The sequence below is a fragment of the Humulus lupulus genome, chromosome 3, assembly GCF_963169125.1.
Source record: "Humulus lupulus chromosome 3, drHumLupu1.1, whole genome shotgun sequence".
In the NCBI taxonomy this organism is placed as follows: domain Eukaryota; kingdom Viridiplantae; phylum Streptophyta; class Magnoliopsida; order Rosales; family Cannabaceae; genus Humulus; species Humulus lupulus.
In genome coordinates this window covers 283,612,679-283,640,589 of record NC_084795.1, presented here as the reverse complement: position 1 = coordinate 283,640,589, position 27,911 = coordinate 283,612,679, and the positions used below count along the sequence as shown (strand labels likewise).

Sequence of the window (27,911 nt, the reverse complement as noted above, 5' to 3'; positions counted from 1 at the left end):
TGTCACTAAACATGTAAGAGCTAGGGTTAAAAAGGTTTTGGTCTCAAAAGACTCATTTCATATATTTAGACTATTATAAATACGGGATCCCATAAGAAACATAGTTAAAATAAGTTTACAGACTCCCAAAAGTACATGAGTAATCACTAGCCATATTAAGGCAAAATAGACAGTCTTCAGGTCTCGCGTGTAATATCCAACATTTTCATAATACATTTATTTATTATAAATCAAAGTTTTAATACATAAAATGTACAACTTTACAAATTTAAGAAATAGTAATGGAAAAATAGTGTTTAAAATATGATTTTATGTTTTTAATGAGATTAAAGAAAGAGAAACTTGAGTAGTCAAGTATTGGACCCAAATGTCAAATAATTTTAATTGGGGATTTTTATAAAATTAAGAAAGTTTGGCTAAAGGGCTTATTTGAAAAGAATTTTAGTATTTTGGGTCCAAGTGTAATTTTTAAAAATAAATAAAAAAAAAATAAATAAATAAAATAAAATAAAAGGCTTCAGCCTTTCATTTTACCCGAGCCCCTCTCTCTCTCTCCTCAGAAACCCTCTCTCTCTCTCTCCTCAGAAACTCTCTCTCTCTCTCTCTCTCTCTCTCTCCTCTGCGTATTACTGTTGCCGACGACGCAGGAGTACTTTCCGGCCACCATTTTTAGCCACGCGCCGGACCGTTGGATTCAGAGGCCTCCGAACTATCGACCAACGCGGGAATCTAGAGCTCACTCGCCGATTAAACGCCTCAACCACTCGATTTAAGTTCGGCCACCCCGCGACTTCAAAGTTGCGATTCGGCCACCTCGGGCATCCGTTTGCCGATCCGTCACCACCATCGTGCTCCTCGTGTTGTGGGCTTCAAAACCCAATAACTTGTTCCTACATCTACCATAGTTGGGTGGTGGGCCCACCACGAGCCACCGCGATCCACCGTAGATCGACGGTCGAAACTTAGTGTTCGAGGTTCCGAAGTACGTTTTGAGTCTCAGAAAATCATCGTTTGACTTATTGTGGAACCCGATCATTTTGGTATAATTTCTTTAACCTATATATTGTGATTTAATTGTGATTGATTAGAGTAATTGTTATTATGTGTATTTATAGTATATAATTATATATTATTGATATGTGGAATATTTTCTGTAATTTACTGGCTGTCTGGGATTATATATATTTTTTATACAGGTTTTGATTTTGGAATTGTCCACTTTATAGCCGTTGTGCTGTCTAATTTTCTAGAAAATATTAGATATTAAATAAAGTATAAAAATACATATTTAATTGATTTTATATTAATATGGAAATTATTATGATTAAGTAATTTTAATTATTATTGTTATTATTTTGTTAAGTAAATCAAGAATACAGATTCATATATATATATATATATATGAAAAGTATGATTTATAGTAAACCTATTATCTAACCATTATTATTGTATATTAATATTTGAATATTAAAATAATATCAAATATTAGTTTCTTACAGTTATTGATATTTGTAAGACCAGTGAAGTTTGGAGAAAGTATATTTATTATATCACTGGAATTGATATTATGACTAATTAATAATAATATAAATATTTATATTTATATTATTATCATTATATTGATTATTACAACTTTATGTTAAAAATATGATTTCTTTTATAAAATGACTATTTGAATATATACATCCATATACGTATTGCTATTGAAGTATTTTGTTATTAATATCGAAATAAGTTTAATTATAGACGATAATTATTATTTTTGTTGGGATTATTATTATTATTATCATAAGGGTACATTATCTTATGAGCAAGGTTTAAAGCATGGTTTTATATGAAGAGTTATTTGCATTACGTTGATAATAATTTATTATTATCATTTATATAGTTTCTGGTATTATTAATATACACTATCAATAGTGTATATTTATGATTTTGATAGAATTTAATAAATGATGTGCCTTGAATAGGATTTGTATGGATTTGATTGATTGACTCTTGGTGAGGAATTTTAAAATAAGCTAAGGACCTAAGGTAAGTAAATCTCACATTTTGTGCTTAAGTGTAAGATGCATGACTACATTGATTGTGTACATCTGATGAGTTAAGTATGGTATGATGATGATGCATATGATAAGTATGTGAAAAATGGTTATATGAACACCATAAGGGTGTTGTGTGATATGTAATTGATGAATTCTGTGATATGTGAAAGATGTCTTACTTGGTTAAGAATGATATGAATTATGTGCAAGTATGTGTTCTTATGTTGATGGATATGTGGATTACTCTATGTTCATGATTTGTTATATGTTATGATATATGAAGCGTTTAAGTTTTTAGGCTGGAAACCTTAGACCTGAGCCATAGCTCTACGTTAAGGTATAACAACGCCACCAACCCAAAGCTTCATGTATTATGACTAAAGATGTTTTGAGTTATATGAGATGTGATACAATGCCTTGATTGAATACCATCAACATGAGTCATGAACACGAACATTGGCATTTCAGCATCAGCATGTATGCATGGCATGTACAGTTATGTGATACATTATTATGTGATATAAGACCATGCATATGAATATGAGAAAAGTTATGAAATGTCTTGAAAAGTCTTATGTAAAGTTAAACATTTTAATGACACAAGGCTTAAGCAAAGTGATAATAAGATGTTTAAAAAGGGTGCCACTGTTTTGATGAAGCAATCAAGTAAGTTCAGTAAAGAAGACGGAAGTCTATAAGACTTATAGTGGCTGCCCACTAGTGTGGGCTAGGTCAGAGTTGACCATTCAGATATGTTTGCCATGTTTCCGTCTTTCTCCTCCATATGTGTAATAAGTATGGCAGCTATGGCAACGATGAAATGAGTGTTATGATGAGCCTAGCTGAGATGATGGCTAGCCGGAGGAGAACCCATGGGATTCTATATGATATGTGTAACAAGCCCTGCAGGCATTGGCTGAATCAAACAGTGTGCACAAGTGATATTGGGCCCATAAAAATGTGAAACTAAAAGAAAGAGCATAAAAGTAAAGTTTGAAAGTGCATGAGCAATAAATGAAATGCATAAGTATATAAGTCAGCATATTAGTATATGTGCACTACAAACTCACGACATTCATGTGTATGTGTATGCATGAGATTTGCTTACTGAGCGTTAGCTCATTATGTTATTTTCCAACATTTTTCCAGGTGTGGCTTTAGCTGTTGAGCAACTTGTGGAGCACGGACTCAGTAGCAATGCAATAATGGTTTTAGAGTTTTCATATGGCTGCCTTAAATTTAAAGTATTCATACGTGTAATAATTTCTTCTAATAAGTTTATATAAAAGTTTTAAATTTTTCTGTATTTCTTCGTATCATTTTATTTAATTCTTTTGGTCAAGTGCCTTACATACTCGTAAACCCTAGAATTACGAGTATGTGGCAGATGTACCCTACCTTAGGGACGTTACAAATGGTATCAGAGCTTTGAGTTTGTAGATGTCGTATACTCGTTATGTTATTAGATTTTGGGATCTGAAATGCTACTGAGTTCCGCCACAAGACAAGCCACACGTTAATGGTTAGTATAATTTATCCATATTTTAGTTAATGTATGTTAATGATGTTGTATAATTGTATTAGAAACTCATTGTGTGTTTGAGTTTCCATGATATAAGTATGAGTTTGGATTAAATGAATATTCTCATGCACGGTAGAGAAATTGAAGTTTGTTATTTATCTGAATGCATGCCTTTATTATTGATGTGATAAATAATTGATGATTTATCGATGTCGATGTTTGGATTGTTAATTGATATTTTCAAGCTTTGAAAGTGATCTATCAGTTCAGTTAGTGTGTTAAGGGTTAATATGTCAGGTTAGTGTTTTGGAGAGCAGAGTTTTAGGTTGTTGCTGAGAGCACACACAATAAGAGACTTTAGTGAAACAGTAGTAATATATAGAAAAAAAAAAAAAAAAATACATAATACATTAAGGATTGGGGTTTTGGACACGTTCTACCTCGTCAATCAACTTTTGTTGTTCAACTCTAAGGGTCTCCCCAGTAGTTTGCAGTGTCTGAAATTTTTCCTTCATATCGACTGAGTAGTTAGCAAGAAGTGTAGTTAAAGTTCCATTCTCCTTAGCCAACTTCTCCTTCTCTCGAGTCAATGCCTTGTTGGCATTTCTAATGGTTATCATCTCTTGTTTTTGTGTTTCTATATACCTTTTCAAGTGGTCAACCTCTTGTTCTCTTGCAAGAACCCGTTGGCCTAGGTTTGAGACCGATGCTGCCGCCTGAGTGGTAAGAACTAAGGAATCTTTTACAGCTTGTAGGTCTGACCTATGGGATAAAATTATTTGGTCTTTAGGGGTGAGTATGCTTTGACCTATACTAATGGCCACCTTTTTATCGAGCATAGCTGAATCCTCCACCGTGACAAGGCCAGTATCAGAATAAAATTTGGGAAGCCAAACTCTGGGAAATTGAGTATTTCGTTCTGGGATGTGTACCGTAGGATACACCATTAGCTGTGGTAGGGGTGCAGAAATTTGTGGTGAAGATTCGATAGTGGGAAGATTTGGCTCAGGTAAAGCTAAAGTTAGGTCTAAGTTCAGCTGAGATGATGAGGATGCCATAGGTTGCTTAGCTTGAGTAATGGACGGAAGTAATAATGATTTGGTTTTCAAAAGCTTGAGATTGATTGTGTTTTAGTGTGTATGTGATGAATTTTATTTATAGAAAAATGTGTTGAACTGTTGGGTCATTGGATCCTTGAATTTGTTTGTTTTCAAGATAGATATCACAGATTTTATCTTGTTCAATGTGTTACGCTATCCTCTCTGATGATGAAAGTCAAACTTATTAGATGTTGTCGACATGGAAATCACTTCTATTGATTTTGCGATCCTGATTTGAACATGGAAACAATTTGTAAATTGTTGAATGAATCGAGGTGATAAATGTTATTTACTGAATTACTATGTAGTGTGAATTACTTTCGGCGATTAAATTATAGTATATTAGCTGTTTTATCCCGAAAGTAAGATAATGTATTACTTGTGTGAAGTGATGACTGAGTATTATTGGTATAGGTGTTGAAATGAGACATGTCTAACTTATTAGACATGTGAGAATTATTCGTTTTCGTAGATGAAGTGGTGGATTGGTCAGTCAAGACTTATCCCATGTTTTATTCAATGAAGGGATACTAAGCTAAGTGTGTGAATTTCCGAGTGGCCACGGTTATTTGCATTCTAGCATAGTATCAATATGCCCTTTATTATTTTATACATTTGGAAACAATTTTGATTTTTAAATGTTTTCTTAGAGAAAGAATGAGAGTCAGGCTTTTCTGAACTGGTACCTAATGAATGGCCTATCTCACTATTTCTCATTCAGGGCAAGAAGTCGGTTTTGACAACGAAAGGGTTTCACAGAGACTTGGTTTTAAAGAATAATCTTCATCGGCTATATAATTGTTTTCTAGTTATCCAATTTTTTTATGTCGAAAAACTTTCTATTGAACAAACTTGTTGCTCAATTTAGCATCTATTATCAAGGTATAACCAGTCAATTGCATCTGCTTAAAAAAAAAAAAAAAAAAAAAAAAAAATTGACTGTAAGACATGAAGATCAAGGATGTTTTCATGATGATGGTCATTTTCTCTTCTTACGTTATGTGGTTTGTGTTCAAAAGTATGGATGATGAGGATTCGTTTGTATTTTCGTATACATTCATTGTAATTTATACTATTGTTATAGCTTATTTCCTTTCTATCTATATTGTAGTCCTCATGTGAGGTGTTTACACATCCTCGCCTTTTTATATATGATAAGGATTACAAGAAGTCAGGAATAAGTTTTGTTTTCGGGGTGAAAGTAAGTGTTGTGTATAAAATCTTATGCTGTGAAATGTTGTTCTGTTTATTTGTAATGGTAGTTATTGTCTCCGATTATCAAATTTTAGTTTGAAATTTCGAGGACGAAATTATTTTAACGGGGGAAGGATTGTAATATCCAACATTTTCATAATACATTTATTTATTATAAATCAAAGTTTTAATACATAAAATGTACAACTTTACAAATTTAAGAAATAGTAATGGAAAAATAGTGTTTAAAATATGATTTTATGTTTTTAATGAGATTAAAGAAAGAGAAACTTGAGTAGTCAAGTATTGGACCCAAATGTCAAATAATTTTAATTGGGGATTTTTATAAAATTAAGAAAGTTTGGCTAAAGGGCTTATTTGAAAAGAATTTTAGTATTTTGGGTCCAAGTGTAATTTTTAAAAATAAATAAAAAAAAAATAAATAAATAAAATAAAATAAAAGGCTTCAGCCTTTCATTTTACCCGAGCCCCTCTCTCTCTCTCCTCAGAAACCCTCTCTCTCTCTCTCCTCAGAAACTCTCTCTCTCTCTCTCTCTCTCTCTCTCCTCTGCGTATTACTGTTGCCGACGACGCAGGAGTACTTTCCGGCCACCATTTTTAGCCACGCGCCGGACCGTTGGATTCAGAGGCCTCCGAACTATCGACCAACGCGGGAATCTAGAGCTCACTCGCCGATTAAACGCCTCAACCACTCGATTTAAGTTCGGCCACCCCGCGACTTCAAAGTTGCGATTCGGCCACCTCGGGCATCCGTTTGCCGATCCGTCACCACCATCGTGCTCCTCGTGTTGTGGGCTTCAAAACCCAATAACTTGTTCCTACATCTACCATAGTTGGGTGGTGGGCCCACCACGAGCCACCGCGATCCACCGTAGATCGACGGTCGAAACTTAGTGTTCGAGGTTCCGAAGTACGTTTTGAGTCTCAGAAAATCATCGTTTGACTTATTGTGGAACCCGATCATTTTGGTATAATTTCTTTAACCTATATATTGTGATTTAATTGTGATTGATTAGAGTAATTGTTATTATGTGTATTTATAGTATATAATTATATATTATTGATATGTGGAATATTTTCTGTAATTTACTGGCTGTCTGGGATTATATATATTTTTTATACAGGTTTTGATTTTGGAATTGTCCACTTTATAGCCGTTGTGCTGTCTAATTTTCTAGAAAATATTAGATATTAAATAAAGTATAAAAATACATATTTAATTGATTTTATATTAATATGGAAATTATTATGATTAAGTAATTTTAATTATTATTGTTATTATTTTGTTAAGTAAATCAAGAATACAGATTCATATATATATATATATATATATGAAAAGTATGATTTATAGTAAACCTATTATCTAACCATTATTATTGTATATTAATATTTGAATATTAAAATAATATCAAATATTAGTTTCTTACAGTTATTGATATTTGTAAGACCAGTGAAGTTTGGAGAAAGTATATTTATTATATCACTGGAATTGATATTATGACTAATTAATAATAATATAAATATTTATATTTATATTATTATCATTATATTGATTATTACAACTTTATGTTAAAAATATGATTTCTTTTATAAAATGACTATTTGAATATATACATCCATATACGTATTGCTATTGAAGTATTTTGTTATTAATATCGAAATAAGTTTAATTATAGACGATAATTATTATTTTTGTTGGGATTATTATTATTATTATCATAAGGGTACATTATCTTATGAGCAAGGTTTAAAGCATGGTTTTATATGAAGAGTTATTTGCATTACGTTGATAATAATTTATTATTATCATTTATATAGTTTCTGGTATTATTAATATACACTATCAATAGTGTATATTTATGATTTTGATAGAATTTAATAAATGATGTGCCTTGAATAGGATTTGTATGGATTTGATTGATTGACTCTTGGTGAGGAATTTTAAAATAAGCTAAGGACCTAAGGTAAGTAAATCTCACATTTTGTGCTTAAGTGTAAGATGCATGACTACATTGATTGTGTACATCTGATGAGTTAAGTATGGTATGATGATGATGCATATGATAAGTATGTGAAAAATGGTTATATGAACACCATAAGGGTGTTGTGTGATATGTAATTGATGAATTCTGTGATATGTGAAAGATGTCTTACTTGGTTAAGAATGATATGAATTATGTGCAAGTATGTGTTCTTATGTTGATGGATATGTGGATTACTCTATGTTCATGATTTGTTATATGTTATGATATATGAAGCGTTTAAGTTTTTAGGCTGGAAACCTTAGACCTGAGCCATAGCTCTACGTTAAGGTATAACAACGCCACCAACCCAAAGCTTCATGTATTATGACTAAAGATGTTTTGAGTTATATGAGATGTGATACAATGCCTTGATTGAATACCATCAACATGAGTCATGAACACGAACATTGGCATTTCAGCATCAGCATGTATGCATGGCATGTACAGTTATGTGATACATTATTATGTGATATAAGACCATGCATATGAATATGAGAAAAGTTATGAAATGTCTTGAAAAGTCTTATGTAAAGTTAAACATTTTAATGACACAAGGCTTAAGCAAAGTGATAATAAGATGTTTAAAAAGGGTGCCACTGTTTTGATGAAGCAATCAAGTAAGTTCAGTAAAGAAGACGGAAGTCTATAAGACTTATAGTGGCTGCCCACTAGTGTGGGCTAGGTCAGAGTTGACCATTCAGATATGTTTGCCATGTTTCCGTCTTTCTCCTCCATATGTGTAATAAGTATGGCAGCTATGGCAACGATGAAATGAGTGTTATGATGAGCCTAGCTGAGATGATGGCTAGCCGGAGGAGAACCCATGGGATTCTATATGATATGTGTAACAAGCCCTGCAGGCATTGGCTGAATCAAACAGTGTGCACAAGTGATATTGGGCCCATAAAAATGTGAAACTAAAAGAAAGAGCATAAAAGTAAAGTTTGAAAGTGCATGAGCAATAAATGAAATGCATAAGTATATAAGTCAGCATATTAGTATATGTGCACTACAAACTCACGACATTCATGTGTATGTGTATGCATGAGATTTGCTTACTGAGCGTTAGCTCATTATGTTATTTTCCAACATTTTTCCAGGTGTGGCTTTAGCTGTTGAGCAACTTGTGGAGCACGGACTCAGTAGCAATGCAATAATGGTTTTAGAGTTTTCATATGGCTGCCTTAAATTTAAAGTATTCATACGTGTAATAATTTCTTCTAATAAGTTTATATAAAAGTTTTAAATTTTTCTGTATTTCTTCGTATCATTTTATTTAATTCTTTTGGTCAAGTGCCTTACATACTCGTAAACCCTAGAATTACGAGTATGTGGCAGATGTACCCTACCTTAGGGACGTTACATCGCGTCCCTGCCTAAACCTCAACCGTGGCGGCCGGGTAACTGGCTATGTACATTCTGCTCGATGAGCTCTCCAATCAAGGTTGGTCTAACTTGCCCTTGCCTTTACCTGCACCACATAGCACCCGTGAGCCAAGGCCCAGCAAGAAAACATCTTATACAACTCAATCAATGATAACAGACAGTTAATTCATCAAGCATGTATTCCCATCAGATAATTCACAACAGATATTCAGCACGTACATTCAGATTCAAGATACAATCAATCACATATTACACTCATATCACAAAATATTCAGGACCGACGACTTAGGCCGCACCCTCTGTTGAACCCAATGACTCCGGCCCACTTAAACCGAGCTCAGTGCATAATAAGCTGTCCTCGGCTACCAGTGGCCGAGCCGCGCCCTGTGCGCTAGTGAAACCCTTGGCACCCTTAGGCCGTTGGTTCACTAAATGGCTTGCATGGCTTGATACCATCTTTTCAAGTGTTTACAATAGGGAGCCCTTAGTCCCGTCACATATATTCAACCAGGTGCAGTTTTCTTACCTTTAGTCTGTAGGGTTATTGATTACGAGCCACGCCCCTCAAGCACAATCTGTTCCCGAGCCCAAGCCTTTATCACCTAGTCACAACCAAAGTATAGAGTGCCATCAATACTCGAATATAGGTTTCCGATTACCAAAATAACTCTCGGGACTCCAAATTCCACCAAGCACGGTGGTGAAATCAATCCCGAGCACACTAGACCTCTTTCCCGTGCCTAAAACCCTCAAAAGTTCATGTGTGCAACCAAGGGCTGCGACCCTTGAAGCTTAGCTGCGGCCCTAGCCTCAAAACAGAACCATTGCCATCTCAAACAAAACACGCGCCGCGGCGCCCTCCCATGGCCGAGCCTCCATGGCCCTTTTTCATCCTAGGACCGCAGCGCTCTAGAACAGAGCCGCGACCCTACCCTTCGTGCCCAGAAAACCCATCATTTTAAAGCCCAAAACCTCAACCAAAACCACCCCTAAGCTTCCTACTCCAACACCCAACGTATCCCCAACTCATGCTACACAATTTCAACAGAAATTCAACTCAATAAACCATAGAAGATTCACCTCCAATCCTTGAGACTCTATGAACACAAACACCCTGTTACAACCAGTCAAGAACTCAAATTCAAACCTCTAATTCATGAAGAAGAGCTTACCTTGTTAACAGAATCTTCCCTCTATCCAAAGTCTAGCTGATTCCCAAAATTCCCAGCTCAATTTCCACCCTAATCAGTAATTGGACAGCATCTCAATAACCAGTTGGTACACAAGATTAAACTTCTGGAAAACACATGGATTAACCCTTACCTTAGTCTTGATTGGTTCCTGAGCTAAGCCTCTAGATTAATCCCTCAATCCTCCAAGCTTCAGCTGATTTTCCCTTAGAATTTCAGTGTTTTCCTTCCCTTTGTTTTCCTTGAGAGTGAGAGAGAACTGAGGTAGAGAGTTTTGGTCGGTTTATCTTTTCTTCTAAAAGTTTCCTTAAGTCAATCCCAAGGCTCGGGGTGCCGGAACCGTCCCCGAGGCCAAAACGGTAAAATCCCCCAATATTCCCGCCTAGACATCCTAACCTCAAATATATCTCCATATATTTATTTTCATGAGCCGATAGTCCAAATCGCTACCTGATACCCAAAATACCCCTGACTTATCCAAAGTCATATCTCAAGTCCCGTTGTGACTTTTCCCGCTATCTGACCCTAGGATCGTCTTGAGTCGTGCTCTGCGAACTTGCCCACATAATAATGTGGTTCTTGTAGCACCCACATTATTTTGATATATATAGCCAATAATCACATGATTGCATTGCATTACATATCATACAATATGTATAATTTGAGCATATGCATATTCTTATAAGTGTTTTCATGTATAAGTATAAAAGTTGTGTATGTGATGTCTATATGTATGCTCAATATTATTAACCTTGTGGCATTTGAGTTGTCTTTTATGGGTGTTTGATGTGCTCAAGATATAAGAAAGTATGAAAAATATGGACAAGGCATGGAATTAAGTGTTGAAAGTGAGATATAGAAGGCAAAATAGGTTAAGTAGTGGAAAATAGTACAATGTCGATTACTAGTATTTCGGTGTAAAATTGAGTATTTATGGATTTACCAAATGTAATCGAGGTAGGATTAAGGTCTCATTGATGATGTAAAAATGGTTTTAGAACCATTAGATCAATTCTTGATGGGAGGTATACATAATCAGTGGTATGGATGCAAAGTCAAAACGAGCTTAGCATAAGTGCGCTACGCTCGATCGGGTAAGCATAACTATTGGGTATGAAGTCATATGGACCTAAGGTTTGGTGTGAGTGTTTTACACATAAGGATAATAGGCCTAGCAGATGATTAAGTCGAAATTATTGAAGTGATAAGGTTTTCATAAGTCAAAAGGTGAAATGATGAGATGAAAGGTGTCAACTTTTGACAATAAGGCTAAATCATTGAAAATAAGGAATTTTCATCAAACCTTATCACTTTGCACGACCATTATTCTGAAAAACAGAGAGAAAAGAAAACCAAAAACCATTTCTTGGCTGGTTTGAAGAAATTCTAAGGAGATCCAAGTGAAAGCAAAGCCAAAGAAGTAGATTAAGCTTAGTTCTAGCCTTTTTATGGTAAGTTCTTGTACTTGGAAGTTAAACTATGTTTTTTAATTTTTCTGAGAACTTATATATGGTGTTTTATCATTTTTAAGATATTTCTTGGGGTTTCCAAGTGGTTTGAGGTTTAGAAAAGCTTGAAGAGATTGTTTTCGCCGAAAAGTTGCTCGGTAAGTGAAATTTTGTGTTTTATGAGGTTTTTGGGGTTCTTGGAGTACAAGATGATTTTTGGTTATTTGATTGAGTTTATAAGAGAGTATATATGTTTATAAATGTTTGAATATATGTGGAGACTCATTTAATTTGGGTGATGATCTAGGAGATAAGAATTTTATCAAAATCGGTATATGATAACTTTATGATGAATCATGTTGGTATTTGGGATATATGGTTATGGCAGGTTAATTGATGTTGATTATTGGTGTATTTTGATATTTGAGGATAGCTAAAATTAAGGGGAAACTCTGTCAAAATTTCCCCAAATGTCTAAGATAAATCTAATGCTCAATCTAGGTGGTTTAAGGCATTTTAGGCATGTTTTGGGTATGAAATTTGATATGAAGTCTTATGGGTATTTTTTAAATGAGAGTTCAATGTATTACTGCCATCATTATGATGAGAAATCCATGCTATTGTCAGGATAAGCACATCAATACCTAAGACATCACTTGTTACACGGTGAAATATATTGTGGACAAAAGGTAAGTAAAGTACTCAACTGCAACACAAGAATTATGTGTTATGTGAAAGTATGCATTATATGAATATTTTGTGAGTAAGTGGTATTAACATACAGTGACACTTCATCATAAATTTGTATGCATGGCATAATAGTGATATGGTAAATTATTATATGATATAAGACCATGCATGATATTATGATGATTAATTATATAATGCCTTTGCAAGTTTTGTGCAACATAAAAGAAAGTTGTAATAAGAAGTTTAAGTTCAGTGCCACTGTTTTGAAAAGGCAAATGAAAGTGTTAATAAGTGTAAACGGATGCCTATAGTAGGCTTATAGTGGCTGCCCAATAATTTGGGCTAGGTTTAGTGAACCAATTATATTGTTTGCCATATTTCCGTTTTTATTCTCCTCCATATGAGTTATTGTTATATGTATTGACACCACAGTGTGTGGCCGCCTTAACTCTTGAGCCTGACGGGGCAACGATGGAATAAGGTTTTTAATGTGCCCTACTGTGGTGAAGGCTAGCCGGAGGAGAACCCATGGGATTTTGTATTATATGTGTAACAAGCCCTGCAGGCATTGACCAATTCAAACAGTGTGCACAATATTAAGGGGCCCAAAATTTAAAAAGAAGTTGTATATGTCCATTGATATTGGGTAATCATTAGCATTGCATGCATTACTTTGCTTACTGAGCTTTAGGCTCACAGTTGTCTTGTGTTGCAGGTAGAGAAAGAAGTATGTGAATGATATGAGGAGAACTGAAGCATGGTCCTGACCCTGATTTGTACATATGAACACATCGACCTTTTTGTGGGTTATTTCAGTTATCAGTGAGATGTTTGTAATAAAGTGTGAAGTTATGTTTTGAAAATAAATTGGGTTATTTAATACTTATGTATAATATGTTTGAGACACACTTTATGTTTAATGTAAATAAGGTGAAATAAGTTTTCAAGTTTAAAAAAAAAAAAAAATGTCCAGACTTCCGCAGAAATAAATTATGATATAGTTTTAAAACGTAACACCTCAAATATGGTTTTTAACTAAAATAAGTGAGGGTGTTACAAGTTGGTATCAGAGCGCCATGGTTAAAATGTTCTTGTAGACCGTTCATATGTACACATTGAGGAAAGGATAATGCTCAGTTCATCTGTAAGTTTTATGTGTGCATTTATTATGTGCTGGTTGCATGCATCATGTGCTTTATTGGCTAAATGACATAAGTTATGGACATTTTGTCTTAAAAGATATATAATAACACAGATGGATCATGAACATGGTATGGGGGCTACTGAAGGCTCTTGCAGCAATAAATATGAACAAGAAATGGCTCAACTTCGAGCGGTGGTGAATAGACAGGCTGAACAAATTGAGAAGTTGTTAGCAGAACAACGACAAAGGCAAGCACCAACACCACCTATTGAAACTCCAACACCTCCACAAGCTCCACCTGCAGTGCACCCCATGGAACCATTATATGAACGGTTCCGAAAACAACGCCCACCAGTATTTGAAGGTAGCACTGACCCACTTGACGCACAAGACTGGAAGAGTTCTTTAGAAGACATCTTTGAGTTCATGCAACTAAGTGACAGGGAAAAAGTTTCTTGTGCTGCACATACACTTAAAAAGGATGCTAAGATCTGGTGGGAAGTGGTTAAGCAGACTAGAGAAGTGAATCAGATGACTTGGGCAGAATTTGAACTGGTCTTCAATGAGAAGTTTTATAATGAAGCTGTGTTGACTGCCAAAGTAAGTGAGTTCACTAGATTGCAACAGGGGAATCTATCAGTGGCTGAGTACGCCAGGACATTTGACCGGTTAGCCAAGTTTGCACCAGACTTGGTTAACACTGAAACTAGTAGAGTGAATCGCTTCCTGGAGGGTCTACAACCAGAATTGGCTAGAGATGTAGATATGGGACGTACAGGGCCTCTTTCTTATGCTCAGGCTGTGGAGAAAGCTTTGAGAGCTGAACATAGAGAAGAAAAAATAACAAAAGCTAAAGCTGCTACTAGCACGCCTCGTAGAGACACTCCATTCAACAAAGAACAAAGCCGCTTTCACAATGACAACAAAAGAGGGGCCCAGAATTTCCAATTTAGACAAGGACAGAATAAGAAATTTAAAGGAGGTCAGCAAAACAGGCAACCTGGATTCCAACAAATGCCACGATGTCAAACTTGTGGAAAGAATCATTTCGGGGAGTGCAGGCTTCTAACTAAGAGCTGCTTCAAATGTGGCAAGGGGGATCATTTTATCAAAGATTGTCCATTGATGAAGAACCAACAAATGAAGGATGAACCTCAGAGGACAAATGCTAGGGTGTTCACGATTACTCAGGCTGATGCTGATACCAACAACTCTGTTGTGTCAGGTGATATTTTTGCATCTGGTATTCTCACTCATGCATTAATAGATTCAGGTGCCACGCATTCATTTGCATCATTGACATATGTAAAAAGGTTGGGTGGATCGTGTGAAAAATTGTCAGAAGTTTTTAGTACAATGTTACCATCTGGAGAGATTCTGTATTCTACTCATTGGTTGAGGGGGGTTCCTATTTGCATTGATGGTAGGGAATTATATGCTGATCTAATAATGTTAGAGATGGCCGATTATGAGGTGATTTTGGGTATGGATTGGCTTTCAAAGTATAATGCCACTATTGATTGTAGAAGGAAAACAGTGATATTTAAGCCTTCGGAGGAAGATGAGTTTATGTTTACTGGAGCGACATCGAAAGGTTGCATTCCATTAATTTCTGCTATGAAGGCCAGGCGACTGTTGGAAAGTGGATGTGTGGGTTATCTCGCCAGTGTGGTTGACACGTATAAGGAGCAAAAGTTAAAACCGGAAGATGTACCGGTAGTTAGAGATTTCTTAGAAGTATTTCCAGAAGATTTACCGGGATTGCCTCCAGACAGAGAAATTGAATTTGTGATTGAGCTACTTCCTGGTACAGCCCCTGTGTCCAAGGCACCTTATAGAATGGCACCAGCAGAACTAAAGGAATTAAAGATACAGTTGCAAGAACTCCTGGATAAAAAGTTTATCAGGCCTAGTTTTTCACCATGGGGAGCTCCGGTGCTATTTGTGAAGAAAAAGGATGGGACGATGCGAATGTGTATTGATTATAGAGAATTGAACAAGTTGACAATCAAGAATAAGTATCCACTTCCTAGAATTGATGATCTTTTTGATCAATTACAAGGAAGAGGAGTGTTTTCAAAGATTGATTTGAGATCTGGGTATCATCAATTAAAGATTAGAGAAGAGGATGTACCAAAGACCGCATTTCGAACTCGGTATGGCCATTATGAGTTCCTTGTGATGCCATTTGGATTAACTAATGCTCCAGCTGCATTCATGGACTTGATGAACAGGGTGTTTAAGGACTACCTTGATAAGTTTGTAATAGTGTTTATTGATGATATCTTGGTGTATTCTCGATCCCAAGAAGAACATGAGGAACATTTGAGGTTGACGTTGGAGAAATTAAAAGAAAAACAACTCTATGCCAAATTTAAGAAATGTGAATTTTGGCTAGAGAAGGTGGCATTTTTGGGCCATATAGTCTCAAAAGATGGTATTGCGGTGGATCCATCAAAGATTGAAGCTGTTAGTAAGTGGAATAGACCAACAAATGTTTCAGAAGTAAGGAGTTTTCTGGGATTAGCAGGCTATTACCGAAGATTTGTTGAAGGATTTTCCAAGATAGCAATGCCATTGACACAACTCACGAGGAAGAATCATAAGTTTGAATGGACTGAAGCTTGTGAGAAAAGTTTTCAAGATTTGAAGCAAAGATTGGTTTCTGCTCCAGTACTTACTATTCCATCTGAATCAGGAGGACTTGTGATTTATAGTGACGCTTCAAAGCAAGGTTTAGGGTGTGTGTTGATGCAGAATGGCAAAGTCATAGCTTATGCTTCTAGACAATTGAAGGACTATGAACAGAAGTATCCAACACATGATCTGGAGTTGGCAGCAGTTGTTTTTGCACTAAAGATTTGGAGACATTATCTGTATGGTGAGAAGTGCGAAATATATACCGATCATAAAAGTCTCAAGTATTTCTTCACTCAGAAGGAATTAAATATGAGACAAAGGAGATGGTTGGAGCTAGTGAAGGATTATGACTGTCAAATACTTTATCATCCTGGAAAAGCAAATGTAGTTGCAGACGCACTGAGTAGAAAGTCTCATGGTAATGTGTCATTTTTGAGGAAACTGACAAGACCACTTCAGGAGGACATGTGCAGAGCGGAGATTGAGGTGATCACAGGAAGATTATCAGTGATGACTATTCAGTCTACCTTGTTAGAGAGAATCAAACAAGGTCAATGTGAGGATCCTTACTTGGTGGAACAAAAAGGTGAATTGGAAAGTGGGAAGGTCAATGAGTTTAGTGTGTCATGTAATGGGATGCTAAAGTTCAAGGAAAGAGTTTGTGTCCCTAATAATGAGGAGTTGAAGAGAGAAATCCTTACCGAAGCTCACAATACCTTGTATTCAGTACATCCGGGGACGACCAAGATGTTTAATGACTTGAAAAGACACTACTGGTGGCCCAACATGAGAAAGGATGTGGTCGAGTTTGTAGCCAAGTGTTTAACCTGTCAACAAGTGAAAGCTGAACATCAGAAACCTGCTGGTTTACTACAACCAATACGGATACCAGAGTGGAAATGGGAAGAGATTACTATGGATTTTGTAGTTGGATTGCCAAAGACTTCTAAACAACATGATGCTATCTGGGTTATAGTAGACCGATATACCAAATCAGCACACTTTCTTCCAGTACGCATGACTTATACTATGGATCAGTGGGCTGAATTATATGTTCAAGAGATTGTTAGACTTCATGGAGTGCCAGTATCTATAATTTCAGACCGGGATGCTCGATTTACTTCATTGTTTTGGGAAAGTTTGCAGAGCGCATTGGGCACAAAATTGAAGTTTACTACGGCATATCACCCCCAATCTGATGGACAATCTGAAAGGACCATTCAAACTCTTGAAGATATGCTTCGAGCTTGTGTCCTAGATTTTCAAGGATCATGGGAGAAGTATTTGTGTCTGATAGAGTTTTCTTATAACAATAGCTTTCATGCAACGCTTGGTGTAGCACCGTATGAAATGTTATATGGCAGAAAATGCAGATCACCAATTCATTGGGATGAAATGGGAGAAAGAAAGTATCTTGGTCCAGATCTGGTCAGAAGGACAACTGAAGCAGTGGAGAAGATAAGAAAAAGAATGTTAACTGCTCAGAGTAGGCAAAAGAGTTACGCTGATCGAAAGCGAAGAGATGTGGAGTTCAACATTGGGGACAAGGTATTTCTGAAAATTGCCCCTATGAAAGGAGCAATGAGGTTTGGAAAGAAAGGGAAATTAAGCCCAAGATTTATTGGACCTTTTGAAGTATTGGAAAAGGTGGGAAAGGTAGCCTATAGACTGGCATTACCGCCATCACTGTCAAATGTCCACGATGTTTTTCATGTCTCATTATTGAGAAAATACGTGCCAGATCCTTCACATGTGCTAAACTACGAGCCAATAGAAGTTGAACAAGACCTAACATATGAAGAAAAACCAGTGAAAATTCTTGACAGAAAAGAGAAAGAGTTGAGAAATAAGAAGATTTCACTGGTTAAGGTCTTGTGGAGAAGTTCAAACATTGAGGAAATGACATGGGAACGGGAAGATGAAATGAGATCTAAATACCCAGAGATATTTGGGTAAGAGAAATTTCGAGGACGAAATTTTTATAAGGTGTAGAGGATTGTAGCACCCACATTATTTTGATATATATAGCCAATAATCACATGATTGCATTGCATTACATATCATACAATATGTATAATTTGAGCATATGCATATTCTTATAAGTGTTTTCATGTATAAGTATAAAAGTTGTGTATGTGATGTCTATATGTATGCTCAATATTATTAACCTTGTGGCATTTGAGTTGTCTTTTATGGGTGTTTGATGTGCTCAAGATATAAGAAAGTATGAAAAATATGGACAAGGCATGGAATTAAGTGTTGAAAGTGAGATATAGAAGGCAAAATAGGTTAAGTAGTGGAAAATAGTACAATGTCGATTACTAGTATTTCGGTGTAAAATTGAGTATTTATGGATTTACCAAATGTAATCGAGGTAGGATTAAGGTCTCATTGATGATGTAAAAATGGTTTTAGAACCATTAGATCAATTCTTGATGGGAGGTATACATAATCAGTGGTATGGATGCAAAGTCAAAACGAGCTTAGCATAAGTGCGCTACGCTCGATCGGGTAAGCATAACTATTGGGTATGAAGTCATATGGACCTAAGGTTTGGTGTGAGTGTTTTACACATAAGGATAATAGGCCTAGCAGATGATTAAGTCGAAATTATTGAAGTGATAAGGTTTTCATAAGTCAAAAGGTGAAATGATGAGATGAAAGGTGTCAACTTTTGACAATAAGGCTAAATCATTGAAAATAAGGAATTTTCATCAAACCTTATCACTTTGCACGACCATTATTCTGAAAAACAGAGAGAAAAGAAAACCAAAAACCATTTCTTGGCTGGTTTGAAGAAATTCTAAGGAGATCCAAGTGAAAGCAAAGCCAAAGAAGTAGATTAAGCTTAGTTCTAGCCTTTTTATGGTAAGTTCTTGTACTTGGAAGTTAAACTATGTTTTTTAATTTTTCTGAGAACTTATATATGGTGTTTTATCATTTTTAAGATATTTCTTGGGGTTTCCAAGTGGTTTGAGGTTTAGAAAAGCTTGAAGAGATTGTTTTCGCCGAAAAGTTGCTCGGTAAGTGAAATTTTGTGTTTTATGAGGTTTTTGGGGTTCTTGGAGTACAAGATGATTTTTGGTTATTTGATTGAGTTTATAAGAGAGTATATATGTTTATAAATGTTTGAATATATGTGGAGACTCATTTAATTTGGGTGATGATCTAGGAGATAAGAATTTTATCAAAATCGGTATATGATAACTTTATGATGAATCATGTTGGTATTTGGGATATATGGTTATGGCAGGTTAATTGATGTTGATTATTGGTGTATTTTGATATTTGAGGATAGCTAAAATTAAGGGGAAACTCTGTCAAAATTTCCCCAAATGTCTAAGATAAATCTAATGCTCAATCTAGGTGGTTTAAGGCATTTTAGGCATGTTTTGGGTATGAAATTTGATATGAAGTCTTATGGGTATTTTTTAAATGAGAGTTCAATGTATTACTGCCATCATTATGATGAGAAATCCATGCTATTGTCAGGATAAGCACATCAATACCTAAGACATCACTTGTTACACGGTGAAATATATTGTGGACAAAAGGTAAGTAAAGTACTCAACTGCAACACAAGAATTATGTGTTATGTGAAAGTATGCATTATATGAATATTTTGTGAGTAAGTGGTATTAACATACAGTGACACTTCATCATAAATTTGTATGCATGGCATAATAGTGATATGGTAAATTATTATATGATATAAGACCATGCATGATATTATGATGATTAATTATATAATGCCTTTGCAAGTTTTGTGCAACATAAAAGAAAGTTGTAATAAGAAGTTTAAGTTCAGTGCCACTGTTTTGAAAAGGCAAATGAAAGTGTTAATAAGTGTAAACGGATGCCTATAGTAGGCTTATAGTGGCTGCCCAATAATTTGGGCTAGGTTTAGTGAACCAATTATATTGTTTGCCATATTTCCGTTTTTATTCTCCTCCATATGAGTTATTGTTATATGTATTGACACCACAGTGTGTGGCCGCCTTAACTCTTGAGCCTGACGGGGCAACGATGGAATAAGGTTTTTAATGTGCCCTACTGTGGTGAAGGCTAGCCGGAGGAGAACCCATGGGATTTTGTATTATATGTGTAACAAGCCCTGCAGGCATTGACCAATTCAAACAGTGTGCACAATATTAAGGGGCCCAAAATTTAAAAAGAAGTTGTATATGTCCATTGATATTGGGTAATCATTAGCATTGCATGCATTACTTTGCTTACTGAGCTTTAGGCTCACAGTTGTCTTGTGTTGCAGGTAGAGAAAGAAGTATGTGAATGATATGAGGAGAACTGAAGCATGGTCCTGACCCTGATTTGTACATATGAACACATCGACCTTTTTGTGGGTTATTTCAGTTATCAGTGAGATGTTTGTAATAAAGTGTGAAGTTATGTTTTGAAAATAAATTGGGTTATTTAATACTTATGTATAATATGTTTGAGACACACTTTATGTTTAATGTAAATAAGGTGAAATAAGTTTTCAAGTTTAAAAAAAAAAAAAAATGTCCAGACTTCCGCAGAAATAAATTATGATATAGTTTTAAAACGTAACACCTCAAATATGGTTTTTAACTAAAATAAGTGAGGGTGTTACAGTTCTTACATATATCACATATTTATTTCATATTATCACATAATATCAACTATCATATAATCAACATTAATCACATATTCACACATTTAAGTCAACAATATCCACTCTAATCCTATTTATGCCCTCCCGGCACACTAATCAAGGCCCTTAAGCCCTATTAGCGAATTTGGGTCGTTACATAAGTGTTCCCTATATTTGTATGCGTTGTTATATGACTGTGATAAACCATGTGAATATGTTGGGACTAATGGCTCCCTATAATTATATGAATGTCACGAGGTGGTATTATGCCATGGGGACATGTGATGATCGGCCTAAGGGTGCCGAAATCAATACTTGCGCACAGGGTGTGACTCGGCCACTAGTAGCTGAGGACAACTTAATAATCACTAAGCTCGGTTAAGCTGGCCGGAGTAAGTGGGTATAACACTGGGCTTGGCCTAAGCGAGCCATAGACAGTGTATTAAATAGAGGGTACAGCCTACGGGCGTTAACCTTAGTGGTTGCTTAACTTGTATTCCATTGTTAAATGTTGTGTATGATATGTTGAATATCTGGAATTAGATCATTGATTATTGACTGATGTCTTGGATTGAATGAATGCTATGTCTTGCTGGGTAATTGATTAATGTCTTATAGATCATTTGTTTATACTCTGTAAACCATTTAGAAGTTGATACCGATTATGCTATGATACTATGTTTTCTTGCTGGGCCTCGGTGCTACGTGGTGCAGGTAAAGGCAAGGGTAAGATGAGTTGACCATGAGTTGGAGAGCTCTGGGGGCGAGGTGTACATTGCCAGCTGCTCGGCCGCCACGGTCGAGGGATTGTACAGGGACGGAAACCTAAAATGTGAATTTTTCCATTAGAGTGGCTTGATTATTTATTTGATTTGGAAATTTAGTAATTACGTTATTTAAACCCTGATTTGGGATCCCATGTACCAAGCATTTATTTTAATGAAAATTATTCTTGTATAACCATAATCTTTTAAACCTAACCTGTTTGTGTCGTTAGGTTCACATTTTTATTTAAATGACTTGATTAGCAAGTCTCACACTATTTCAAACACACAGTGTAGCGGTCTTAGTTATCCAGGGCGTTACAGTGCCCTTTTATCGTTGTCTGACTGCTTATTGTCAAGATGCCGTCTCTTCTGACCATTATTTTTGCTGGACTGCTAGTTGTTGTTGTTGTGGTTGTTCCGACTATTTTGAGGTTGATTCTATTGTTTAGGCTCAGGCTTACTGGCCTCCTCTTTACTAACATTCGCTTGAAGCCTTTCCATTTCTATTGTCGTTTCTATAACATCGTCATAAGTAGTATTTCCCGGGTTTGCTAGCTTAACCCCTAGCTCAAACTTTGGTCGAAGTCCTCTAACGAACTTGGTCACCCTCAGAAAATCAGTTGGAACCATCTCTGGTGCAAACTTGGCTAATCGGTCGAACTGCCGAGCATATTCTGCTACTGATAAACTTCCTTGCTTTAGACCAGCGAACTCCTCGACCCTTGTATCGATGACAGTTGAGTTGTAGTACTTTTTGTGGAAAAGCTCCACAAATATGGTCCAAGTCATGGTGGCGACACCGTGAGTCTGCTGTACTAGGTCCCACCATATTCTAGCATCCTTCTTAAGGAGAGATGAAACGCAGGATATGCGGTCTGCGTTGCCGAGGTTCATATGGGATAGGATCGGCTCTACATTTCTAAGCCATTCTTCCTCTTCAAAGGGGTCTGTTGTTCCTTCAAAGTTTGGAGCGTGTTGCTTACGAAACCGCTCGTAGATTGGCTCCATGTGCTGAGCTGGATATGGCGCATAGTTCGCCATTGGCCATCCCCATAAGGACCTACTTGATGGGGTGCTTGAGCCATTTGCTGAGATTGTGGTTGCGGCTGAGGCTGAGTTTGAGGTTGAGCCTGTTGTCGATGTTGTTGCAGTAATTCCTCAACTTGCTGCCGTAATATGGCAATTTCTGCAACGTTGTCAATTGGCGGCGGCGGCGGTGCATTTTGGTTGGCATTAGCACACACACACTCCTCTTCTGCGAACTGGAGGGGCTTCATTGCTCTCAAGAGCGACGTTGGAGACATTGACATTGTTGCGAGCAGATCTTCTGAGCGACATCTTCAGCAGAGTTCTAACAGTCGAGACAAATATGTTAGAACTTACCTTAATAAGCTCTAAAAAACTTAATCTAAGCAAACATAACTCGGACCTATTAATTATGACTTCTTATGAAAAGAATTGTATAAGCCTTCTTTGTAATTAGGGTGTATTTCTAAACTTAGAAAAATAAGCCATCTTTATTATTTTCTAATTATCCTATATGACTTAATTCTCAGGCTCGAAACTCATCGTTGTTCCAAAGTTAACCATACCGAGGGAGGGCTGGGATCAGTAAAATCATTCCCACTACTATGGCCCCCTAACTCTCAATATAGAACCTTGGTTCATTGATTTGTATCCACCCTCACCGAACTTAGTCATTATTTATTATGATTGCAAAATAAAATCAAACTCATACATGTCATCAAAATAACAATAATATTAATTTCGAAAAACAGTTTTCACTAAGTACAATCATAAAGGCAAAATAATAATTAAAATAAATAAAGAAACTAATCTATTCTAAAAATCAGGATGTTCTACATCAGATCCTTCATCTAACGTGTCATCATCTATCTCTTCATAATCATCATTTTCGTGAGCCTAAAAAATTCCTCGGGGAAGATTCGTAAAGATTCTATTCTTTTGTTCTCTTGTGAATTGGAATTCCATCTTAGAGGTAAACCTAATTATGAGAAAATAATATCTCATCACCACTGGTATTTCATCTTCAACATCTATTGTCTCCCATATTTCTTCCAAAGCAGCAATTATAAAAGGAAAATCTTTAAAAAGCCTAATTACTAAAATATATTATTCCATAGCTCTCATCATTATTTGCTTAGTCGTTTGGAGATGAACTATTTGATTATGGAATAAAAGTAATCTTTGAGTGATTCTTTCCAATATTCCCACTGTATTTCTTAGTTCTTTAATCCTTTTTAAGGCCTTAATGGCTTGGATATCGTTATATGTTAAAACTCCATCCATATCTTAACTGAAAACATAAGACTAAAACGTTAGCTAAACACAGAAACATAATAACTAAAACATAAATACTTACATTGGTGGTTAGATTCGGAGCTTGAGCGTATGTATCAAGGAGAACTTCATGTAAATGGAACCTGGCTCTGATACCAACTGTAATGACCCAACTATTCTAAGACCTTAGACCATTAGAACTACTAAACATAGCTATTACTTTGAAGAACATATACATAAGAAATAATAATAATAACTTTATTAAACTTCAACATAATATTGTGGAAATTACAAAGTAAAATAGAATTTTGGTATGGGTACCCATTGTTTAAAACATAAAACATAATTTTAAACTAAATAAAATTGTTTACAAAACTAAATGTGGAAAATACATAGAAGCATAATTTAAAAAAACTAAAAATAACGTCATCCTCGATCGACTCGCAGCCCATTCATTTCATTCATCCTCAATATACAAGTCAAGCCACCAAGAATCCTCCCACTTCTGTATCTAGTTTCCTGCATCACACTAAAAGAAAAAAGAGTAAGCCTAATGCCCAGCAAGAAAAATCTACTAACATATATATATATATATATATATAACATAAAACGTAAACATAAGACTAACAAAAACATATACTATTAAAGATATATCACAATTCTAACCCATGTACATGGTAAACATTGGGGTTTACTAGCTAAGCAACTATAAGCCTCAAAATACATTGAAGTTTGCTAGCTAAGCAACTATAAGCCCCAAGAAACATAAAAGTATTGAGGTTTGCTGTTTAAGCAACTATAAGCCCCAAAAACATATATATCATAACATATAATAACATAGCATAATCATAACATATAAGCATATAATAACTATCCTATTTTCCTTACCAAAACTGGGATATTTGAGAACAAATGCAGGACTTGGAACACTCCTAAAACCAACAATAAGAATGGTGAGTATTTCTAAAGAGTTAAGAATAAATGTGGAAACTAAACCTTGAAAAAGAAACTTACCAAGAAAGATCTTTAAGTTTCAAGAACCTAATAAAAAACCAATATCAAAAGTTAGGATCTGAATAAAAGGAACTAAGGAAAACTAAAGAATTTTAAAGAACTGGACTTAGAGAATAGGAATACCTTAGTTGACCTTATGGATTGGTCTAACTTCAATACCGAAATACACTAAACCTCACTTCCCAAGTATTTTATAAAGCTTAAGAATGACAAAGCTTTTTCCCAACCCAAGTGTTTATCACTCTATGGTAGCACCATCACCTTAGAGTCTCTGATCACAGCTTGAAGAATGAGAGGAAGGGCTGGGTACTAGGTCCTATTTATAAAGGTAAGGAGTGAAACTAACCCATTTTTTATTTGAATAAAAATAATGAATATAATTGAAAATATTTGAATATTCGTCAATCAGAGGCTTAAAACTCAGTCAAAGCATTCAGAGGTAGGTCTAAGTAGTTAATGTTTATTTTTAAATTAAAAAAAACAAAGAAATTAAAAATTAACCCACCAAGGGCGATATATCACCCCTTTATGGCGATATATCGGCTCTGCCCTAGTCCCGAGCCTCCATTCGTAGCAATGTCAACGTATTTTCCGTATCCTCCATCAGGCGATATATCGGCTCCATGCTGCGATACATCGGCATACGTGAATATTTTAAACATGTAATTGCATTTTTTCAGCATAATTTAAGTTGGATAACTACTTTGACTGAGTCATACTACGACCCTAACCGTTTCTGGTAGGTACTAAAGCTTCTATTTCTTTATTTTATCATTAAAATACTCAATTCCTTAATAATCATGCTTATGACAAGTGTCATATTCTTTATTGGCTCTATCTAAACCTTAGGTTATAATAAATATCAAATTTAGGACCAGCAGTATTAATCAAACCTTATGTTATAATTAGAATAAATAGTATTTTTGCCCCCCGAACTATGACCACTGTATGATCGTGCCCCTCGAATGATTTGCGATGTTAAAAACTCCCCCCAAACTATGCACGTTACTGAAATATGGGACTTCTGTTAGATTTCGTCATAGGTGGCTAACGGATTGATGATGTAGCATTTTGTTTTTTGATGTGGCAGTGCCATGTGTAGAATAATTAGAAATTTTGCCCCCCGAACTTTGACCACTACCAAATTGTGCCCTTTTTATTAAGACTAATTTATTTTTTCTTAAAAAAAATTGATAATTAAATCCTTAAAAATTAAAAAAAAATCATTTTAAAAGATTAAGAAAATAATCAATACTAAAAGTTTCAAATTAATTAAATAAAATTCAAATACTCAAAAAATAAAAATATAATTAATATCAAATAATATTTTTTTACTTTTTCTTTTCTTTTACAATATATATGTTGATATAAAAATTAAAAAATAAATCCTAAAACAAAGTTTTCTCCCCTTTGTCCTCCTCTTAAATTAAAATTTGTATTTATTTATTTAAGTCTTTTGTCCACCTCTTTAATTAAAAGTTTTTTCTTTGTTTTAGTATTTATTTTAAATGTTCATTCTAAAATAGTTTTAATTGATATTGTTTAAGAAAAAGTAAAAAAGAGTTATTTGTTGATAATTAAAATTTTTTATTTATTAAGGATTTAATTATTATTTTTAAGAAAAAACATATATATATTTTATAAAAGGGGTATAATTTGGTAATGGTCAAAGTTCGGGGGACAAAATTGATAATTATTCTACACATGACACTGTCACATCAATAGACAATATGCTACGTCATCAATTTGTTAGCCACATAGGACGAAATCTAACAGATGTCCCATATTTTAGTAACGTGCATAGTTCGGGGGGAATTTTTAATATTGCGAATTATTCAAGGGGCACGATCATACAATGATCATAGTTCGGGAGGCAAAAATGTTATTTATTCTTATAATTTATATTCTTAAACTATAGGTTAAACTTATAAAATTCATAAATGTTGCTATGAGTTTCCAACTAAGTCCCGGTTTTAACTAAAATTCACGAAATAAAATATTACAACTACATACTAACTAGCTAACTAAGTAAACATTCTAGGACTCTACATTATTCAATGTAGAGATATTGGATGAGAAATTTATCCACAAATTGGGACATTAAAGACAAAAGTGTTTAGTTGAGATCAATGATGACTATGTATCTAAGTTTTTTATTATATTTTTCATTGTAATAAATGAGAATAATAAGACATTATTTAGGTATCCAGTTTTATTTTTTGTTTTTTTCTTGGTAGATCTTCTACGATGCTTTTGATATTTTTCAGATAAAAAAAATTAATAATTTACAAAAAGAAAATAAAATGAGAAGATGAGATGAGATAGACAGATACATACAAATATATATATATGTATTTCTTTAAATTTTTACTTAAAAATTGTACAATATGTGCAACATGTTTGGACTTAATTTGGTGCTGATGTGAATGCCATGCTATTAGAGCTCAAAGTTTCTTAATTAACATTTTATTAAATAAAAATGGCTCACTTAAATTTCTTTATTCATACTTAATGATAAAATAACTTTTCTTTTACCAAATAACATGACATATTTGGTGTACAATTACCCACATGCAATTGATTCATGTACAACTATATTATTTTGTTTTACAGCTGTATGTACAATTTGTAACATAAATGACTTCAGGTACAATTATAAGTTTTGTGACTTTAGAAAAAAAAAGTTTTATTATAATGGTTCACATACAATATATTTCTTAGACCAATAAGTTTAGTCCAGTCGGTATATGTATATTTATATATATATATATATATATATGAGAATTTTCTTA

The 27,911-nt window shown here is 34.8% G+C and overlaps 2 long non-coding RNA genes across 2 annotated transcripts; both read left to right on the top strand.

Moving 5' to 3' along the window:
- Window positions 1-200: 200 nt before the first annotated feature.
- LOC133824801 (uncharacterized) lies at window positions 201-9,163 on the top strand. The gene is made up of 5 exons (XR_009888573.1): window positions 201-1,040; window positions 1,971-2,034; window positions 3,195-6,850; window positions 7,783-7,846; window positions 9,007-9,163. It is a non-coding gene; the product is annotated as an uncharacterized LOC133824801 (long non-coding RNA).
- Window positions 9,164-19,089: 9,926 nt separating this feature from the next.
- LOC133824799 (uncharacterized) lies at window positions 19,090-20,845 on the top strand. The gene is made up of 3 exons (XR_009888572.1): window positions 19,090-19,272; window positions 19,897-19,958; window positions 20,675-20,845. It is a non-coding gene; the product is annotated as an uncharacterized LOC133824799 (long non-coding RNA).
- Window positions 20,846-27,911: the final 7,066 nt, after the last annotated feature.